Genomic DNA, 6,832 nt, shown 5'->3' with positions numbered 1-6,832 from the left:
TTGCTATGTATGTTACAATGTGCTCATCTGTCTACAACTGGAATTTTAATATCATTTACAGTTTTTGTTCAACAAACTTAAAGGGTTAATAAAATAAATTTTATTTATCTTTTCAATCCTTCTCTTTTTACAGCTTTTGCATTTTGCATTTTGTTTCAGGAGAACTTTCCTACCCCCAAAGGTCCTAAACATGGTCTTCTATATATTTTCCTTTAATAGTTTGATAATGTTTTTGTTTCCCTACCTAAATCCACCTAGAATTTATTTTTAAAAAAATCACATGAGGTAAAAAAGTAACTTAAGGGGTGCCTGAGTGACTCAGTTGGTTAAGCTTCTGATTCTTGATTTCAGCTCATGTCATGGTGGTGAGATCGAGCTTCCCATTGGGCTCCACACTGGACACAGAGCTTGAAATTCTCTCTCCCTTTCCCTCTGCTCCACCCCTGCTTTCGTGTGGGCGTGTGTGTACACACTCCCTTTCTCTCTCTCTCTCTAAAAAAAAAAAAAGTAACAAGTTTTTTCTAATAGGCAATTGTTTCAATATCCTTTATTGAGGAGTCCATTCTTTTCCTTATCACAATACTAACTTCTCATGTACCTGAGCTTGTCTCGGGGCTGTCTACTCTTTTCCATTGAGCTACTGATCAATTCTTGTTCGACTAGAAACGCATGCAATTTATGAGTAATTTGGAGACAAGTGTTATCTTGACAACATTAAATCCTCCTATTCAGGTCTTTGTCTAGTTTTAATCTTTTTCTTGTAGTTCTTGAACATATCTGCAAGGTACGGTGCTATTGGTGACTATTTCCTAATTTTGTTGCTATTGTAAATGGAATCTGTTTTTTTTCTTATCACACTTCCTATTTTTAAAACGATCAGTTTGTTGACTATTTTTTTTTTTTTTTTTTTTGCATTTGACCTTGCATCATTAGTTTTTGATAGCTTTTCGGTCGATTTTCTCAGATTTTCTAGGTAGCTGCTCATGTTATCTTCAAAGAGAAACACCTATGCCTCTTCATTTTTGTTTTGTCAGCTGTCTTTTAGGTAAGAATAACAGAAACAAATTCAAACCAACTTAATCAAAAAAGGAAACGTGTGGGCTCACTAAACTGATAAGAAGCCCATATGGCTGGATCCAGGGCATCAGATGCTGCCATTAGGTCTCGGTCTTGCCTTTTCCATCTCTCTAACGTATTTCTCTCTGTCTTGGCTCCATTTCTAGGCAGGATCTCCCTGTGCGATGACAAAAAGTCTGCCAGCAGTGCCAGACTTACCTCCTCTTCTCTCAGCAATACCCAGAGGCAGGGGACTTCTATTCTAGTGTTGCTATCCACAAAAATTTTAGGAGTGATTCTAATTCATTGGCTTGCTCACCTGCTCATCTCTGAACCAATCATTGTAGTTAGGGGGTGAGAATACGCATGTAGACAGGGAGTGAGTCAGGTTATCCAAGGAAAATTGGAATGCTGTGACTAGGAAAAAGGAAATCGATGCTGGGCAGACAAAACACACAGGCGTATTTAAACCTCTTTCAATATTTTCAGTATTTGAATATATAAACTTCCAATTTCTTTTCTTTGTCTTATAACCTTCCCATCCTTTCTTTTTGTTTGTTTGTTTGTTTTTGTTTTTGTTTTTGTTTTTGTTTTTTGGTCCGGAGTGAACTCTTCTCAGCGCTGATGCTTCTATTTTGGGCTCTCTTTCTCAGCACTTCCTTCCATCATCCTTGCCTCCCTGCTCCCTTTCCTTCCTTTCTCTGTCCCTCAGAACTCAACCTTCCCTACTTGGTAGCTTTGTGGTTTCTGGGACTCCCAGGCCAGATCTTGTCTTATTATTATAAAGTATTGTACATCCAATCTCTTCCCCGGGATCAGATTCTGGCTATGAGACTGTGTCGGCTTTTTCCACCCTCCCTAGGTATGTAGGTTTGTACAAGCCCATAGCCCTAGGCAGCTCCTGACTCTTGATCCCAGCCCTTGATTTCAGGTGAATCTTCGGCCTCACATGGAGATGTTTAGCCCCTAATGCACCATATGAGACCAGGTCCTGAATGCCTCTGTCGGCTTTTGGCAGAATCCAGCCGGTCTATAGCTTTAGGCCACTCACCATATCGTTTCTGTTCCATTTCTGGGCCGCAGAGGTGTTTTGAAGTGTGAACATGCCCCACATCTCTCCCATTTGATATTCCCTCTGTTATCACTATCATTCTGGACTGGAGTGGTCCCTCCAAGCACCGTCATGGCTTTAATAAGTCCACTCCCATTTTGTTCTCGACTGTCCGTGATCTAGCTTCCTCTCCTGCTTTGCTTTCGGAAACTGTGCTCTCTGAAGTCGCCAATGTCATTTCCCAATCACCAAATTGAACAGCTTTTTTTTTTTTTTCTTCAGTCCTCATTTTCCTTCACTCCTCAGCAGCATCCAACAATGTTGACAGCTTGTCCTTTATCCCTTTCTCCTTTTGGCTAATTCCATACTCCACTGTCCTGGTTCACTACCTCTTCTGACGCTTCCTTTTTTTTTTTTTTTTTTTTTTTAATTTTTAAACTACTTTCACTTCCTCCTCTCATTTTGTGACTGTAGATGTCCCACTAGGCCACAGTCTTTGCACTGGTTTTACCCTCTCTCTCTTTTTTTTTTTATACGTTCTTGTGTCTTCAGTAATCTCTAAAATGATTCCCTACCTTCTTCACACTACGATGCCCCCCCCAAGTCCTTTTTTTTTTTTTTTTTTTTAGTTTATTTATTTTTGAGAGAGAAAGGTAGCACAAGAGAGAGGAGACAGGATCCCAAGCAGGCTCCTCACTGTCAGCACAGAGCCTGATGTGGGGCTCGAGCTCATGAACCAGGAGATCATGACCTGAGGTGAAGTCAAGAGTCAGATGCTTCACTGTCTGAGCCATCCAGGCACTCCTTTCCCCCTAGGTTCTATAGCTATAAATTTGCAGGTTGTACGTTCACTTAATGTCCTGCTGTCCCATCAAATTCCCTTCCCTTTTTTGGATTAAGAGGTACAAGCTTCCAGTTATGGGATAAATAAGTCACGGAGATGAAAGGTATAGCATAGGGACTATCGGCAATAATATAATAGATGGTGACTGCACTTATCATGATGAGCACTGAGTAATATATATAATTATTGAATCAGTATGTTGTATACCTGAAACTAATGTAACATTGTATGTTATTACACTTCAATAAAAAAATTCTAAAATTAAAAAGAAATTTCTTCCCCTTTGAACCTTCCAAATTCCACCATAGATACTACCTTTCTCTTAGTTTCTAAGGCTCAAATTCATTCCCTTGATTCCTCCTATTTTCTCCAGAGACAGTTAATTACACATTCTATTGATCCTTTTTCCTTGAATTTTCTCTTTTTTGCCATTGCCCTGTTCATGCATCTGCTGTGATCCCTTATCATTCCTCTTTTAGGTAATTTCAGTGGTTTCCTAATGAAGTAGGAGAGTTAAATGTGGCAATGTTTTGATGAGTTTGTGTCAAAATTTATTATTTTAGATGCCCCCACCAAAAAAAGACTTAACATAAATATTCGTAGCTTCATTCCCTCTCCTACCCCAAAGGAGGAACAATCCTCTATCGAATGGACAAAAATTCAAGATGGATGTATTGTGCTGATCTGAGTAATGGCTTTAGTTTAGAAAAGCTAAAATGTTATATTAGAGAGAGCAAGAAGCTATCAAAAGAAAAGAATTCATTCAAGCTGAGACTCACGTATGGATAGGAATTACTGTGGCAACCCAGGGAAGAGAGGCTTGTATTTCACATAGAGGGGGAAACGCAAGCAAAACACAAGTGAAGCAACATGGTGCCTGTGAGTGTGTGTATGTGTGTGTGCGGCAGGGTCTACAAAGAGTCACTGTGAGCCAGGGACAGGGGAGATCTAGAGCTGGACAGAAAAGCTTTTTACCCCAAGTTAAGGACTATCATTTGGGGTGTCAGGGAGCATTGGAAGTGGGGATGGGGCCACAGGGCCACATGTATAGCCAGATTTCTAGTTTGAATGGTGTCTTCTCATCAAGCAGGACTCAAGAGATGGGGGGGGGGGGGAATGGGTATCTGTTGGGAGTTCTGATGGAATTGTGATGCCTGCTCTCCTCTGCTTCTTTAGGGCTGCTTGGGACCTGCAGAATTGCTGAACAGGGGAGTCGCTGTGGGCGAAGGGGTGAAGGTAAGCCCTCGGAAACAGGTGCCTGGGATAGTCAAGATGTGTTTTCCCAGTGGAGAGGGTGAATCGAGGTTGACGCCAAAGGAGGTGGCACCATGCTGAGAAGATGACTGCATGGGTTGTCCTATCCTATCCTATCCTATCCTATCTTATCCTATCTAAAAAAAGGGGCTTCATGAATGAACAAGAGAGCAAGAGTCAAGTTGACCCCTCAGCCCCTCATTTCACTGCCCCCCACCCCACGTGTGATACCCTTGTTGGCTCTTCAGGGCCCATCTGGAGTGCCAGCTTCTCCCTGAAGCTTTTCCTCTAGCCACTGCTGGCAGGTATCTTTTTAGGACCTCTATAACTTGTGGTTTACAAGTATTTTATCGCTTTGTATTCCCCCTTGATGGGTAAAATCTCTGAAGACTGGCTTACTTTACACTTCCTCCATCACCCAGACTCTGCTCTGTATACTGTCTGTACTGAAGAAATGATAATTGAACTGAACCCTCACTTCCACAGAAAAGTACATGCTACAGGATTTAATAAATATGAACCTTAAATAATAAAATATTTCAAGGAATTTGAATATTTCAAAATTCCATCCATACAAAGCTCAAATAATTCATGTAAATATTTGAAGAAAAGAACAAAAACTTACCTAGTAATTTAAGACACTGTTTCTTTTTTTTTTTCAGACACAGAGAACATTTTATTTTCTTACTTTTGAAAGTGTTACAAGATTTTCCAGCCTTAAAATTCATTTTTAAGCATGCTGATCAAGAAATAACAAGACACCAGGGCACCTGGGTGGCTCAGTCAGTAAAGGGTCTGACTCTTGATTTTGGCTCAGGTCATGATCTCACCATCGTGAGATCAAGTCCCCCATTGGACTCTGTGCTGGGCATGGAGCCTGCTTAAGATTTTTTCTCTTCCTCTCCCTCTGACCCTCCCCTGCTTGGGTGCATTCTCTCTCTCTCTCTCTCAAAAAAAAAAAAAGAAAGAAAGAAAGAAAGAAAGAAAGAAAGAAAAGAAAAAGAAAAGTAAAGAAAAGAAAAAAGAAAGGAAGAAAGAAAAGAAATAACAAGACACTAAATTAACAGTTTTATAAGTTTTTCTGTTGCTTCTTAATCCACTGACTGAAAATTTCACAGTGCAACACTTCTAGGCAGTTTCATTGTTGCTTTTTTGGGCTCCTGCTACTTTCGGCAACAATGGCTCATTCCTTAGTAAAAACTTCAGGGAAAGCACATGCCACAAAGGGTCCCTGATTCAGCCGTCCAGTGCCTACACTGGTAACAGAACAACTACTTGTAGATCAGCAGCTATCTGGTCACTTGACATCTAGTGTAGCTATTTTGGTCTCAAAAACTTCTCCCTTTCTTCATCTACCTTAATTTCGTGTCCGGATTTAAATAATTCAAGAACTTTTGGGACGTCACAGGCAATGGAATTCCAAGTAAGCTTTGTAAGTCTTTTCTCCTCCCCTCCGCCCCCCAGTTTCTTCTTTAATGGATTGAGCTTGGGCATTATTTCTGGCACAGCTACATAAAAGTCTGATTGAATTTCATCACGCAAAATCTTCTGCATCAGATTGGTTCCTCCTCAAACAGCAGCTCCATTTTCTTCTGCTATTTTAATCTCTGATGCATTTCCTGTAAACACGGCAACTTTATTGATTTCTGAAACAAATGAGTATGTGGAGAACCAAGACCACTGGCCAATGGCTCCACATCTTTCTTCTTCCCCTTGTCCAGTGTCAAGTCAAGATAAACACTTCGCTTTTGATTCATAAAGTCCAGAATTTAACATTTCTTAAGTTAGCAATTAGCTGTTTGTTCCTCGTATAGCTGCCTCGGATATAAGTGTTTTAAGTAGACCTCATCCTCAGGCCCACCTTCCATAAAGGGGTATGACTTTATTTTCTATCTCATCTGTTTTCTCATCTGATGCTTTTTCTGGGCACCTGTTCTGTTTACTTTGCAGGAGTTGTAGCAGCAGCAAAATGTCTGTTGGGCACTTGAACGTGGACAGAACAAGGATAAACAGGTGTCTGATAAGGTGTCTTGGAAAGACTATGCCTTTGATGACATACGGAAGCTCTGTCATGGCTATCACCATGTTGACCGTTCTGGACTGTGTTCAATACACTGTTCTTTATTCTGGTCCATAAACAGAGATCACGTGCTTGGGAGAAAGTTCAGCTCAAGAAGCTTTGAAATGCAGATTAGATTAATTACACCAGAATTATATTTGAAAATTGAAAAGAAGCATTTTCCAAAAGGCAAATTCCAAATATATGCCTTTTCAAAGGAAGTGCCATTTGGAAAGAAACTGAATCACACCATGAAATCTGTGGCATTTCTTTCGGTTTCCACTCTCTTCTCTACTAGTGGTGGGCTCATGTGATATGTAAAAATGTGCTTAATCAAATTTAGCTTGACTTCTCAAGTTAAGAAAATGTATATGAAGTATTGCTGAGATAAGAAGAGGCATATTCTTTTTTTAGCACACATATTTCCTATGCTGCTGCATTTGCTTTATCCCCTTATTTGAAAATTTGGCTTTACTTATAAAATCTATGAATTTCTATTTGTTTAGAACAGGGCTAGAATAGCCTGGGATCCTATGGCACTGAATGGTATTTTAGAGTGCTGATTCTC

At 40.1% G+C, this 6,832-nt stretch overlaps 1 pseudogene; it reads right to left on the bottom strand.

Moving 5' to 3' along the window:
- Window positions 1-5,285: 5,285 nt before the first annotated feature.
- LOC122467104 lies at window positions 5,286-6,366 on the bottom strand (annotated as a pseudogene).
- Window positions 6,367-6,832: the final 466 nt, after the last annotated feature.

Source organism: Prionailurus bengalensis, chromosome A3 (genome assembly GCF_016509475.1).
Source record: "Prionailurus bengalensis isolate Pbe53 chromosome A3, Fcat_Pben_1.1_paternal_pri, whole genome shotgun sequence".
NCBI classification, from domain to species: Eukaryota; Metazoa; Chordata; class Mammalia; order Carnivora; family Felidae; genus Prionailurus; species Prionailurus bengalensis.
This window is presented reverse-complemented; position numbering and strand designations above follow the sequence as displayed.